The 16,075-nt window shown below is 39.4% G+C and overlaps 1 long non-coding RNA gene across 5 annotated transcripts; it reads right to left on the bottom strand.

The window, feature by feature from the left end:
- Positions 1-525: 525 nt before the first annotated feature.
- LOC121863085 lies at positions 526-12,449 on the bottom strand. 5 transcript variants are annotated; one of them, XR_006088335.1, is made up of 5 exons: positions 11,850-12,449; positions 11,228-11,489; positions 8,554-9,390; positions 7,389-7,438; positions 526-638 (listed from the first exon to the last, which is right to left on the bottom strand). It is a non-coding gene; the product is annotated as an uncharacterized LOC121863085 (long non-coding RNA). The 5 variants fall into 5 exon arrangements; XR_006088336.1 differs by having other exon boundaries at positions 11,228-11,281; positions 12,131-12,448; XR_006088333.1 differs by lacking the exons at positions 11,228-11,489; positions 11,850-12,449 and adding exons at positions 9,608-10,377; positions 10,448-11,221.
- Positions 12,450-16,075: the final 3,626 nt, after the last annotated feature.

Here is a 16,075-nt window from a genome sequence, read left to right as displayed (position 1 = left end):
TTAGTTTTCACCCAAATTTGAAGTAATTTTGATCAAGACAATAGCATAAGATGACACTTAAAACTAGTAACATGATCCCAGGTTTTGCCTAACTGGTTGAATATCTGGGGTGAGAAGGGAGACAATATCTGGGGTGAGAAGGGAGACAATATCTGGGGTGAGAAGGGAGACAATATCTGGGGTGAGAAGGGAGACAATATCTGGGGTGAGAAGGGAGACAATATCTGGGGTGAGAAGGGAGATAATATCTGGGGTGAGAAGGGTGACAATATCTGGGGTGAGAAGGGTGACAATATCTGGGGTGAGAAGGGAGATCTTATGAAGTAAACAAGTAACTGAACCCCCAAGACAGATAGCCAACATGTCCACAGACCAGACAAAGTTATATGAATGATTACTAAGTGATGCAACAGTCAGGTTCATATGGGACCAGAGATAATTAATAGTAAAAAGTTTAATAAAAAAACAAAAACAAATAAAACGACCCAATATAAAACATGATAAAACCAAGAGCCTCACCGAGTGTAGTCATCCTGGTTTACTCCTCATGGTCTGTTCAGTCTCCATCACCGCCAGCCATCACCGCCAGCCATCACCGCCAGCCATCACCGCCAGCCATCACCACCAGCCATCACAGCCTGTAATTCATGCTCTTATTATGTCACCATTACACAGCACCAACTTCTAAAACAAGTTTACTACAGAACAAAACATCTGGTGAGCTCTTAAGAACAGAACTGTTATGGTTCTGAACACTTGGTAATGACCAAGAAATTTATAGTGGTGCAAAGTGTCCCGTACAGCACAGCACAGCACAGTGTCCCGTACAGCACAGTGTCCCGTACATCACAGCACTGTGTCCCGTACAGCACAGCACCCTGTCCCCGTAAAGCACAACACCGTGTCCTGTACATCACAGCACTGTGTCCCCGTACAGCACAGCACTGTGTCCTGTACAGCACAGCACCGTGTCCCGTACAGCAGTGTCCCGTACAGCACAGCACAGCACTGTGTCCCGTACAGCACAGCACCGTGTCCTGTACATGACAGTATTTTCTCGATTTAATGAACTAATTCGAGCCGCCCCTTCCTGTTAAATTTGTTTCTGCTAAATTTAATTTGTTATACTCATGTGGGGTTTGTTTACATCTGCTCAGTCCTGCTGCCACCATGTGTGTTGTTCACTGTTACCTCTTGGTCAACTAACTGCTGTAGAACGTTGATATAACACGAGATACATTCCAAGAGGGGCCGTTTTAAACCGAATACTCAATAAATCGGAGTGTTTCAATGGAATAATTTATTTTGGTACTTGACAAACACAAAATACTATAAAGACTGACAGTCTACCCAAATGCACCTCAGCCCATCTCCTAAAATAAACACATTGTTTTTTGTAGTACAGGTTGTACCTCTCTAGTCCGGCAACCTCGGGACCTGACCGGTGCTGGACCATGGAAATTCACCCTTTTCCTGGATAGATAGTGACTTGTGCTTATGCTTGGAAGCACTAGAACCACTTTCTCTGCATCGCGGTCTCTTTGAAGACATATTGAAGGGTTAAATGTCGTATAGTAGCTTTCAAATTTCGCGAGTTTTAATTCAACGTATTTTATTGGAACAAAAAAATAAATAAATAAAAATTTTGACGGCGGAAACTTGAATTTCGACGGGTTTGAACGGCCCGCCAACGTGCAGACGAAGTGCATAATAGTGAAAACAGCGTCATTTCTCTTATGTACAAAAGATTCATTATTGTTTTTATTGAATTAATGTTTATGTGTGCAAAATGATCCATACAATTCATTAATAATACGTAGAATTTTAAAACAAATGAGGAAATGACAGAGCATTGTTTTCGTCGATTACAAAACCAGTGACTGACTGGTTCTACATATAAAACTGAAGAAAACAAGACCCTGGTTGTAGCTGTAGTAAAATTAATGTAAAAAATTAATATGGCTGTTTTAAGAAATGTTATTTAATGTTAATAAATGGAACAATAGAAGTAGCTAACGATAATGGTAAAGAAAAAGAGAGATCGCGTATGCAAGTGCGCACACGTGAAAACATATCGTCATTACTTTACATAAGAATATGAAAGCAACACTTATTTACTGTTCATATATATTTTAATTAATGTTTCTGAAATTGTTTTTATTGAATTAGTGTGTGTGTGTGCAAAATTAACAATACAATTTATTAATAATACGTGGAATATTAAAACACACGATGAGATGAGACGGCTGCCGGCATTGTTTTTGTTAAAGCTTACAAAACCAGTGACTGATTGGTTCTACATATAAAACTGAAGAAAATAAGACCCTGATTGTAGCTGTAGTAAAATTAATGTAAAAAATTAATATGGTTGTTTGAAGTACCTGTAATGTTATTTAATGTTAATAAATGGAACAATATAAGTAGCTAACCATTAATGGTAAAAAAAGTGAGACTGCGCGTATGCAAGTGCGCACATGTTGTACTCTGTATAGACAAGCAGAGAGAGAGAGAGAGAGAGAGAGAGAGAGAGAGCAGCCGAACTGCCGGATGTAAACAAACCTTAATTTCCCGAGGCTTTGTTGTTGTTGTTTTTTACGGGGGTTAGCCCACCCGGGCATAGGTCACTGACCCACATTGGGGTCTGAGGGGCAAAAATTTAATACTACTGTAATAATAATAATTCAGATAAGTAAAAAAAAAAAAAAAAAAGCTGCCCATCTACCTATTGGACAAACCAAAATCGTTCCGGACCACAGGAGTTACCGGACCACAGAATGCCGGACTAGAGGAGTACAACCTGTATTGTTAAAACAAACACTCATAAATCAACACAGCTAAAATTAAGGGATGCAAAATGGTCTGTTTACTGGCTGGGAAGATGGGGGAGGGGAAGGAGGTACAGTGATATGTTTGACAGTTGATACCAAGGTCTAGTGTTTATTTATTTATCTGTCCTTATGAGTGACAAAGTTTTTCTCTTCTAAAATGTCACTGAACTGACTTGGGAGAATATAATTAACATTGCTGGAATTCTGATAAGATAGTGATTAATTTGAATATAAACATGCTATAGCACATACAAATTTTAGTTCGAATTTAAGAATTTTATTAGAGACCAAAAAATTTTATCTTGTGCAAAATACATGACTGTTTATAACCACATTATTTGCTATCTTGCAAGGATTCCAGCAATACAAATTATATTCTCCTAACTTTAGTCTGACATTATATAAGATAAAAACTTTAAGCCTAAAGCACCAAACTCTTGCTGGGAAGTGACAGTGACATGTTTGATAATTGGCACTGAAGGTCTAGTGAAGTATTTATTTGTTTATTTATGTCCTTTAGCTTGAGTTTAATGTTTCTTGCTTATGAATGTCATAGAAGTGACCAGGGAGAATATAATTTACATTGCTGGAATTCTTATAAGATAGTGATTAATTTGAATATAATCGTGCTATAGTTTGCACAAGACAAAAATTTCAGTAATCATTTAGTACATTATTTTGAGTACATGTACAGTACAGCTTCGGCCTTAGGACAGTGTAGCGTGCCCAGAGAAACAATTGGTGCAAAATTTTAAATATGATGCGCCAGATTGACTCACGCAAAATAGAAAATATTCGCTTTAAATTAAAACATTGCCCTTAATTGTGGGCATCGCTTTAAATCCATAATCTTAAATTGAATTGCTTTAAATCGATGCTCTACTGTACTGTGCTTAAACATTTTAAACAACCACCGCACCCCCAAGTTTAAGGTAAGCCATGAATAATGTTGTAATAGCCCGTCTTAAAGGCTGAAGTATTATATAAATGGGTTAATTACATTTGATTTATATACCCGATCATCCTCTAACTTTCCACCATGAGGTGACATGTTCAGAGCACGTGATAAGGTGTGCCCACAGGAGGTCGTGTCTATTAGTGCTGAGCTAAGGCATTAAGTAGCCGGCTCTCTGGCCACCTCTTGCGGCAGTGGTTCATCATCACTCACTAGAGGAAGACGTTATTGAGAGCCATCGTGGATGGTTCCATCTTCCCTCGAGGGAGGACTTACAGTATACTACCGTTCTCCCTCGATGGGATTATAGGGATTGTCACTCAACATCTCACACCAACCGGACGTATTTAAAGAGCTCTTTAATAGAGCCTACGTCCTCATCTTAACACTCATAGCTACAGTGATTAAGTTAGTGATATATACACTTGGATCTGTATATGAGATAGTTCCTCAATAAATAGATGTTCTAGGCCATTTAACTGCTGAGTCTGTCTAGGTTAATGAGGCCTGAACATTTATATTATAGAGGGTTTTTGGCAACTAAACCAATTGTCTGTTATCCTTTCATTTAGGAACTATTGAGGATACAGTTCCAAAGAGTAGATCACCGTAACTTATCATTGTAACTGCGAGTGTTAAGAGAAGGACGGAGGCTATGTTAAATAGACCTTCTAAAATATGTCCGATCTGTGTGAGGCATTGAGCAACAATGCTAATGAGTAGTGACCCATAGAGGGAGAACGGAATATGTACGTCGTCCTCCCTCGACGGAAGACGGAACCATCCGCGATGGCTCTCAAATAACGTCTTCCTCTAGTCAAGGATATCAAACTACTGCCCGCTTCAGGTGGCCAGAGAGCCGGCTACTTAATGCCTTAACTCGGCATAATGTGACGCAGCTTCCCGTGGGCACACCTTATCACGTGCTCTGAACATGTCACCTCATAGCCAGTGTTAAGTTACAGGGGATGATAAGAGTATATAATTCAAATGTAATTAACCCATTTATATAATGCTTCTGCCTATTCGACAGGGGCTATTACATAGAGAACAGACAATTGGCTTTCGTTACTAAAACCCCATACAGTGGTCCCTCGGTTAACGAACGCAATTCGTTCCAGCTCAAAGAAAAGAACATACAAAGTAAAAAAAATGCAGTAAAGTACACGTAGTTTGAGGTGTGTATGTAGAAGGTTCCTGGTTGATGAAGATGATGGGAATTATTAGTGGGGGTGGAGGAGAAGGGAGAAGAGAAGGAAGTGGGGGTGGAGGAGAAGGGAGAAGAGAAGGAAGTGGGGATGGAGGAGAAATCGCCTCTCAGGGGACCCATCCTTGATGCCGTCATTTCACCACTAAAATTTTATGGTCACTTGGTGTAATTCAAGGTAATTTTATTTAAATCAACACTGCACTGTGCTATATATTATCAATATGTTAACTAAATTTCAGAATGACCAATAATTTTAATGTAAAAATGCAAAAATATTCAAGATACCAACAAAATAGATGTTCACTCCACTGTCAACAAAGCCCAACTGACGCCGGGTGGCTTAGTCAAGCGTCTGATAGGCGCACAAAAAACTAGTTCTCTGTACTGCATATATTATCAATATGTTAAATAAATGTTAAAATGACTAATAATTTTAATATAAAATATGCAAAAATATTAAAAGAGCACAACTTTCTTGATATTTACTCCACTGAAAACGAATCTAAACAGAACAGATTACTGAATTGGCAGACTAGCCCATCAGCTGATGCTCAACAAAACGTGATGTTCGTAAGGATTTCGTTAATCGAAGTTTTGTTCGTTAACTGAATTGAAGGTCCTTATGGGAGGTAATTCGTTAACCGAAATTTCGTTAATCAAACCGTTCGTTAACCGAGGGACCACTGTATACTTTTACATGTTCCAGCCTCATTAACCCAGAAGGAATCAACGGTTAAAGGGCCAGTTCAATGTTTCTATGTACATACCGCATTTTTCGGCCTTGAAGACGCACCCTGATTTTGGAAATGTAATTCTCGGAAAAAACTTTTTATACTGTACTTACTAACGGACAACAGTGAAACCTTGCTTGATATACAGCCCTTTTGGCACAAGTACACACACCTCTTTGAATATCGTCACTTAGAACTGCTTATCAGTCAACATTTTCATCAATTTAAAAAATAAATCTGTATAAGAAGGTGAAATCTTTAATACAGCACTCATTTTATACACCTGGTCACCTCCGCATCTAGCGGGCTGTTGTTTACATTCTTTCTCGTTTTTGTCGGTATGACAACGACGGGAAATATTTTCCAACAGTAGAAGGTAAGCAAATGTAAACATGTATATCAACGACTAAATAAAAAAAGATCTTTAAAACAAAAACAAAAAAAAGTAAAAAAAACTCGGTAAAAATCAGTTTAAAAACAATTTGGTCGGCAAACAATAAAAATGACAAAACTGTAAATCTCTAAATATCATGTCCAGTAAAATAGTCAAAAGCATTTAGTTCATCTTCAAATCCTGGTTTATTAGGATGTTGCTTTATTACAGGTAGTAATTCACCCAAAAAAGTACTGTAGGGTAATTAAGGCAAAATTTAGCCAAACATCAAAAGTACCACTCAAATTTTCTCCATAGGAAGTTGTATTTAAATTTGGAAGATTTTAATTTCACAAGGTTTTTAGTCTAAATGGGTGTCCAAATATGAGAGCCTACTGTAAATAGGTGTCCAAGTACGAGAGCCTACGTATGAAGAAATAAACATTCCTGCACTTTGAGACCAGCAGACAGCCTTTAGCAATTCCTCAATAGATGGCGCTGCCGCACCACTGCCATTAGTAAACAAAACGCACAGCAGCAAAGGTTTATTTTATTTTTTTTGCAATATATCAACAATATTAGTTAAATCAATAGTACTGTATAGAGAATACTTGTAATTGTTAAGTACTGTAATGAAGTAAGTCTTTGTAAGGGGCTGACTTCAGTTGACCATAAGAAAACCTCTTCAACTATCAACTAGCGCCCTGGAAGACGCATGGTAATTTTAAAGGTATATATTTGTCAAAAAGTGCATCTTTCAAGCCGAAAAATACGGTATGTGTCCGAGGTGTCTCCGTAGGTGTGAGTGCATTAACGGAATTAATCTCGATTCAGAAAACTAGTTCACCAAGTCGGGTGCAAAATTAAGGAAAACATTCCATCCGCTAAATCTAAAGTTCGTTATGTCGGATTCTGTTAAATCAAGAGTATACTGTACAGCATAAATACAAATAAAATGTACAAATAATGACCACACACACACACGGTTTATATCAAACTACCTCTCCCAGTCTAACTAAAGTGACCAAGTCTCAAGTACCACAGCACAAAATACAAACTTCACCAATATCTTTAAGGCCTTTACATTTTTCATGAATTCATTTGATCAAATAATGTGATAAACTCAGTATCATGTCCAACTCTGGCTTAAATAAGATTATTTTGTTAATAGGACTTAAGTTACTGTACAAATTCATGACCACACTTCATAACCTAAGCTAAATGGACCTTTTAGTCAAAATGGCATCACCTTTATTTATTCTAAGAGAACAAGATCATATAAACTACTGACCTGCTTCTGGTAAGGTTGAGTCTATGGTTCAGCATCTCAGGATACAGCATCTGTAATGAGGTCAAGAGTTTAGTGTTTGGTCAGGAATATAGGGAGACTTGTGTGTATATTTAGGGGACTTTTATGGTTTGAAATTTATTAATGACGTGATGAATGTTACCTTGGGAGGATCTTTTCTAGTCCTGTCATTTGGACGTCTAGGAAAATGGTGGTCAAAAAGACAAAAATAAAGTATTGCAATAAATTTTCTTCCGTAAGTTAAGGACTACTGTACACTGCAAACAATCCCGTCCACTAATGATCCGAAACACTTAGAAATAACTCAAGAACAGTATGATAAGTTCAGAGCATCTAAAGAATTAAAGTAATTTGTGGAGGATGTATTTGAAGACATCTCGATCAGACTTCACTGAACACAGTCCTGGCCTTATTAGATCCTCTGCCAGCACTCCAGTATTGTTGTCTGGCAACCATTCCTACAGTTGCTTCCACTCATGGCAGCATGTGGTAATAACTGTCCAACTATTACCGGAAGACACTGGCTCAAGATATGGCTCATGTCAAGAATATATTCCTTTTCACCGAGTGGCAAGAGCTAAAGTAAACTTGACCAGATCAAGTGATCAAACAAACCATTCAAGAACATGAGTGAGTGTGTGTTAGGTTTACCAGAGTTTATCCCTGGTAGTCAGTAATACAATTAGTAGACCAGTTATGTGCCTGAGGGAACAACAACTTATTGATGCAGACCTTCAACTTGTAGAAGAGTAGAACACAAACTCTTGGGCTAGAAGTGGGCCAGTACTTCCCTCATGTACAGGACAACCAGCATCAGAGGAAGTACATGGAGGAGTCTTCTTACAGCTCATGACCAAAGGGAAACATTTGGCTGAAAATGTTCTGGCTCTTATCAAGACTAATCCATATACAGTACAGTCCAAATAAAACATTGCAAGGGAAAACCTTTGCAACAATGGCAGTTGATTGATTGGGTAAAATAACTGCTGTCGTAGCCTGTGGCCATTTGAAGCCAAAAATGATATTTAAGTAAATATAAATATTAAAATATAAAATCCTGTACTGTATTTATTTACAATTATAAGGGGTCAAGTACATTTATTGCAACTAAGAATATAAGAAGTCCACCATCAGGTGCTGAACTTACCACTGAGAACCTTTGAGATGGAGAAGGAACCATCCTCCTGTCAGCACTTGGTCAGAAAATGTCTCAAGTCCCCATGACGGACACTATCAGGCAGTCATCACAATAGGGCTGTGGTCCTCTGGCCATAAGGAAACTGTGGGTGGGGTGAGTGTACACAACAGATGGGTAACAGCAGCCTCAGTGGCAGGGCATCCAAGGAGGTTTACACAGATAATCTTTTTTGTAATCTGGCAATAGCTTGGGAACAGATAAATTGTTCCATTGTAGCTGCCAGAGGCAAGGATGGCTGACCTGACAGTGCTGCTTTGGAATAAAAGATAGTAAAACTCCCAGCCTTATTAGAAGATTGCTCCAAACCCAACACCAGCATCAGATTTGGAACCCTCTGTTCAAACACACTCCAAGCAAGAAGGACCGTAGACACGAATCATTCAGCTATGAAACAGTCTTAACCAGTGATGAAACAGTCACCATGAGTCTAGAGGACCTCAGGCAGTACATGTATATATTCACCTTCATTTTCCAAGATGGCGGCCAAACTATAGGATTAGTAGACACACTCGAGCTAAAATCCATCAAAAATGAGTCAATAATAAATTTAAAACAATAAAATGTCCCCCCCCCCAAAAAAAATTCTGACTGGACCCTTATGTACACAGCTGTTGTAATGTGAATTATTTGTTTTATTTCATTTTTTTGGGTTCTCAAGATTTTAGATTTTAATATAAAAAGAAACATTTACTTATCACCATTTTGTGATTAATCCAGGTATTGATGTAGTGGGAGCCCTGGCTGCCTGTGTTTCTTGCAGGGCACAGTCATCCAGGGGGTCATCTTCTGTAATGGAATATTAACTTAATACCTGTACTGTAGGTCTTATGTTAGATATTTATAGATAACTTTAACTTTAAAATATAAAGACCACATAAGAGACAACAGCCATTCATTTGTAGACCTTAATCTCTTGGTCACACAACATAGCCTGTACTGTACACCAACCCAAACATAACATTTACCACACAGACAAGCTCCAGACATACAGCACCTGGTTTACCTTTATCCTCTTCACCATTGATCGGCTCGTTAGCTGCTTGGGCGGTCGGTCACGGCTGTTACTGTTGAGAAGTACTGACAAGCACCGACACAACTACTGCTACATTATTAAATGGTACAAATTGTCAACACTACAAATAATAAAACTACAATACTGTATTAAGTAAGGTCAACTTACACATGCTAAGATGGTCCTACAATACACTATACATTGTGGTAAATACATTTAATACAATAATGTACAATGCAGCCTGTATACATACTAAATACAGCAGTTTACTCATACAAAATATAACAAAATATAACAATGAATTAAACTACTACAGTACTGTAATCATGCTGGTAATGCACAGTAGCAGGGTGCCTGTTAAACATTCCTGAAACTACAGCAGCACAGTGCACCACTTGACCTGGTAAGAAGCCAACAAACAACTGCATAATTAGTTATGTAGCGGAGGGCAAGCGGATCATATTACATCCACACGGATCTTTCGCACGGTTTAAGACGAGTCGATGCAATACGTATTGTCAGAGTCCGCTCATACATTTAGTAGATGGATCGCACCGGTCGCATAGTTTCATATAATTCATCTCGTAATTTTGCACGGTTTGGTAGGCCTGTACGAGTCAAAATGGTGTGAACTGAATACAACAGTTCAATGGTGGAGTGACTAAGCTGTTGAAAGATTGGAAAGAATAATATTGCAATATGAAAAAAACCTGTAAGAAAGTAAATACAAAAATAAGATTACTTGACAACATAATTAAGACCTGTAACATAACCCTAAAAAACATTAATTAAGACCTGTAACATAACCTTGAAAACATGAATAATTAAGACCTGTAACATAACCCTAAAAAACATTAATAAAGACCGTAACAAACCTGAAAACAATGAGTAAGACCTGTAACATGGCACCAGAGATAATTAATGGTAAAAAGTTGAAAACAATTAAAATGACAACTACGGTAAAACAAAACGAGAAAGAAAAACCCAAAAGGAAACAACAACATTAAACCTATAATGAAATCAGGAGTTAAGTCAACATTATGGTTCATGTTGGTAATCTGAGGAAACTGCCACCAGGAGTTAGGTCTGGTTTATTACACACATAGTAAGTACAGTACAACTTTTTACTTTAATTATAAGTAGACCGCTTTTTATTTTAATTATTTTTAGTTTTCTCTACGAACATAAGTCACCTGTAGTGGACAGGGCATGAAGGGTGAGAGAAATTGTGGGGCAAGAGTGAAAAACTGATCATATGACTAAAATGATGTCCGAGCCACCGCCTGTCGACTGTCTACGACCGACCCACTCGGTCCGAGCGTACTCTAATGTCCACAAAAAAATGTAAATTACCTGTACTCCATAACGCTTCAACAAAGTAGCTTTAATTGGTACCAGATATTAAAATAAGTACTTTCTGTTTAATATGGCAGGGGGTCTGCCCTCTGGCTAGGAAGTTAGGTAAGATAGGTAGGTTTATTTGGTTGGTTAGGTCAGGTTCTAGTAAATGTTGCCTCTTAAAATACTTACAATAATGTTAAGAACAACTGTGGAAAAAATGAACAAAATCTTAACTCGTCCTAGTGGCAACAGTGTTCTCATACATTATACCTTCATGTTTAAGCAGCTGACCGGGGATATTTTAAGGTGATCAGCAAAGACGACCTGTTAGGAAAAATAATCACAGGTAATTAAGGATAAAAGGTAAAAACAATAAGCAGTAGCCTCAAATATATTAGGCATGTTTTGGCCACAACTCTGTAAACCACATCTATCATCACTGTTCCAGCCTCTGATGCCTGAACCAATATGGGAAGACCTTATCAGACCTTCCTCATGTATATATCAGACCTGCCACATGTATATATCAGACCTTCATGTATATATCAGACCTTCCTCATGTATATATCAGACCTGCCACATGTAGTATAGCTATATCAGACCTGCCACATGTAGTATAAATATATCAGACCTGCCACATGTAGTATAGATTTATCAGACCTGCCACATGTAGTATAGATATATCAGACCTGCCACATGTAGTATAGATATATCAGACCTGCCACATGTAGTATAGATATATCAGACCTGCCACATGTAGTATAGATATATCAGACCTGCCACATGTAGTATAGATATATCAGACCTGCCACATGTAGTATAGATATATCAGACCTGCCACATGTAGTATAGATATATCAGACCTGCCACATGTGGTATAGATATATCAGACCTGCCACATGTATATATCAGACCTACCACATGTAGAGATATAATAATGGTACACATTAGCAGTGACGAGCCCTCAGTAAAGTACCACAACAAGGAGGTAAATATCATTGCTTAAGTCAGTCAGTCAGTCAGTCAGGGTTAACTAATGCAACATAATAGTAAATATTGGTGAGCTGGAAGTAATAGTCAACAGTTAAAGCGGTGATCCATCAGGGCCACGACTCCTCTTATCACGTCTGAAAAATACGTCTACTGCATTAATGTCACGGACATTAAACAAACCTCCAATAAGTATTCCTCGGCATAACACTAGCAGTAATATAACCACGGCCTTTTAAACTTACTACGTCATTCATAGCGGACTTTAAACTGTACCAGCGAACATTTAAACTGGTCCATTCCACTCACAAATTTAACTCCCTTAAATTAATTGTATTTATAGTACATGGAATTCTGCTTGTTTATTGTTAGAAAATCATTATTATAAAATGTTGTTATACTTTACTTTATCCTCTGTTATACCGTGTTGACAAGAACTGGCTGTTACACACTATTGGCAAGTATTAGGCGTGGATTGGTTCAGTTACACATTGATGGCTAGTAGTGACTGGCTCTGTTACAGTGTTGGCAACTATTGGCTCCAATGGTACGGAATTCGGGGAAATGTCCTCGCGTGGATAGAAGACTTTCTACATGACCGCAAGCAGTGTGTGGTGATTAATGGCACGAAATCGTCACCTGTACCTGTCGCAAGCGGGGTACCACAGGGCAGTGTATTGGGCCAGCTGTGTTTGTTTGTTTCATAAATGACATGCCTGACGTTGTACACTCCTCCATACAAATGTTTGCCGATGACGCCAAGTTATTTCGGGAAATTAAGAACCAAGCGGACTGTGAAGAGCTGCAGAAGGACCTCTGTGGGCTCCAGGAATGGTCGAAGAAATGGCTGCCGAGATTCAATGTCACGAAGTGTAAGAGGATGCACCTGGGGCGTACCAACGGTAAGGAGGCGTATCATATGTCCCAATGGGATGAAGAAACTGCACTAGTTGAGACTGTGTGAGAAGGACCTAGGTGTGTATGTTGACAATGAGCTGAAGTTCTCGGGCCATTGCGAGAAGAAGGTAAATCAGGCAAATAAATTATTGGGTCTTATAAGAAGGTCGTTCAGATATCTAGACGGTCCGTCCCTCGGCGATCTTCAGGAGTGAAGTGCTTCCCCATCTGGAGTATTGTCACCCCATCTGGTCCCGAGATATGCTAGGGACTGTCAGTTGGTTGAAAATGTTCAAAGGAGGGCCACCAGACTGGTGCCTGCACTTCGGCACCTCAGCTACCCTGAGAGATTGGAGCACCTGAACTTGGCTAGCTTATACTACAGACGGGCAAGGGGGGACCTAGTTGAGGTGTATAAGCATCTCAGGGGGCACTACTCAGTTGAGTGTTCTTACTTGGAGCTGGCGGACGCTTGCCCCACAAGGGGTCACAGCTCAAGATTGAAGAAGCCGCAAGTCCAGAAAACCGTGAGGGCAAACTTTTTCGGAGTGAGAGTTGTAAACTCTTGGAACAATCTACCAGAGAGTGTTGTGACGGCACCGAGTGTGAGCTCTTTCAAGACAAGACTTGACCAACACTGGAGCAGGTTCAGTTACATTCAGGAGCCGGTGCATGCCCAGCACTTGCCAACAGTGTGCAACAGAGACGTGACCGACCACCCAAGGGGCTAGCGAGCCTATCAGTGGTGAAAAGGATAAAAGTAAAATCTAAATGTTGGTCCTGAAGCCAAAATACAAACTTTCTAACTTAATAAACCTCCCATCAAACCTCTTAAAACCTTCTCCATATTATCAAACCTTCCCAATGCATATATTACCATCACTACTGTCATCATTTATTACTACAGTCACCACAATCACCATCGTGTGTACCCCAACAAGACCAGAGGAAGGTTTAAACAAGTGACTGCGATTTTTTCCCAATATACAGTACTGTACGGCCATCTGTGCCCAAGATATCCACACCTAGAACATTTTGGATCACAATAAACTAACCTACACGAGTTGAGTCCCAACCAAATCTTTTTTACCACCTAACAATATCATGAACATTTTGCGTCTTAAAATGAATTTCCATTTACTCGGCACTATTGAAGTATCGAGTGATATAACAGTTACGGACAACTTACTTTTCGGAGGGGAGGGAGGAAGCATTTCATCACGAGGTTGCATCCCGTTCATTAGCTTAAGCACTATACCTGACTATCCTACCCTGCCTGCCAAAGACTGATGCTCGCGGCAAACAATGTAATTTTGCATATTTCTCTACATAAAGCCGTGACTGAAGAATCATAAGTCCGTCATCTTCTCTAACTCAGTTTATTTAGCAGTTTATACGCGGGGACACGTTTACATTATCGTTCCACCATTAAACAAACACTTGTGACGTAACTCAGGCGACAGAAGCTATTAAATAGAATTTATTGAGGAGTGGATAATCACGATCACCCTTAAATTACAAACTTGAGTTAATAAATTGGCCTCCGCGTGTCGTCATTGGGAGGGCAACATCTTAGCCTCAATTTGCAACACCCTCGTTTGTCTTGGCCAGATTATGAACGGGACACACTGGACCTCGAAGACCGGCGCAGCTGTGGTCTCGTTAGCCATGATCCCGAGACCAATTTTGGGCTCCCTTGTGAAATATATAACATCGTCTGGCGTTAACTAAATATAATATTAAAAGTGGCGTCCTCGTGGTGAAGAGGTTAGTGGACATAGTCTATAAGTCCCACACTACTTCACCAGGAACAAAATGCCACAACTTTCGACAACAGAAAACGCGAATTCCTGACCCTCCCCCCACCTTACATATTTAGTTAAAAAGTTAATGGTGGGCTTTTATTTGACGAAGGGTCGCTAAAGTTCTTAAATTAAGTCACTCTGGAGACTTTAAATGCAATACATAATGGAAAAACAGATCTAACTACTTGGCTGGGTCGTAAACTATCCTTGTAATGGTTAACGACGCTAAGCGGTTGTTACCTCACGAAGCCGTTTACACAACACTAGTAAATCAACCTATTAAACATTATCAACGTATCACTTTATATCCTACAAGTTATTGATTGTAAAATTAATAAATAATAAAATTTTCCCTGGACGTTCACAAACTGTATAACGACACCGCGTCTAATTACACTGTGCCAGCCTCCAATTGACCCACATAAACTCCCCACATCTGGCCAATCAAGAAAGATAATAGGTAAAAAGTTATACTTACCTTACTTCTGAGGTTAAAGTAGTCTTAGCAGATAAATTTTTCGGTCCATCCATCACTGCCGACGTGGAACTAACCGACGCGATTGTGGAGCAGTTCCTCCTCCGTCCTCCTCGACCCGACGACTCAAGAATCTGTCTCTCAGCAGACAGTGTTGCCATCTACAAATTTACAGTCCCGCTATATGAGACTCCAAAACCCGCTAGATTTGACTCCTAACCCACTAGATTGTAACTGTACTGATAATAGCATGTGTTACCCACTTTATATATATCGTGTATATATAGACAATTAAACTGATTAATATATAGATAGATAGAATGATAGCTAATTAACACACCCGTGGGCATAATGTCACAAAAGTAATTAAGAATGTATAATCAACATCAAATGGCCTATCTTTAAAACGGGATGAGAGAGGAATCATCGAATTCCTCTACCTCCGTTTCCTCTCGAGATGTACTTGCTCTTGGTGTTCATTGCAGGATTGGTTCACTGACGTACACATTGCTAGTTCCAATCAACTTCAAGATATCAGCCGGTATTTCATATTCAAAACAAGACTTTTCAATTATTTTCAAATCCTGCTCGTATTCCTTTCTTTTCTAGTTTATTTTATCCTCTTCGCCACTGATCGGCTTGTTAGCCGCCCGGGCGATCGGTCACGTCTCTGTCACGCACTGTTGGCAAATACTGGGCATGCACCGGCTCCTGAATGTACCTGAACCCGCTCCAGTGTTGGTCAAGTCTTGTCTTGAAAGAGCTCACACTCGGTGCCGTCACAACACTCTCTGGTAGATTGTTCCAAGAGTTTACAACTCTCACTCCGAAAAGTTTGCCCTCACGGTTTTCTGGACTTGCGGCTTCTTCAATCTTGAGCTGTGACCCCTTGTGGGGCGAGCGTCCGCCAGCTCCAAGTAAGGACACTCAACTGAGTAGTGCCCCCTGAGA

The sequence above is a fragment of the Homarus americanus genome, unplaced genomic scaffold (assembly GCF_018991925.1).
Source record: "Homarus americanus isolate GMGI-L3 unplaced genomic scaffold, GMGI_Hamer_2.0 scaffold54679, whole genome shotgun sequence".
Taxonomy (NCBI): domain Eukaryota; kingdom Metazoa; phylum Arthropoda; class Malacostraca; order Decapoda; family Nephropidae; genus Homarus; species Homarus americanus.
The sequence above is the reverse complement of the archived record's forward strand: the minus strand, read 5'-3'. Positions and strand labels throughout refer to the sequence as shown.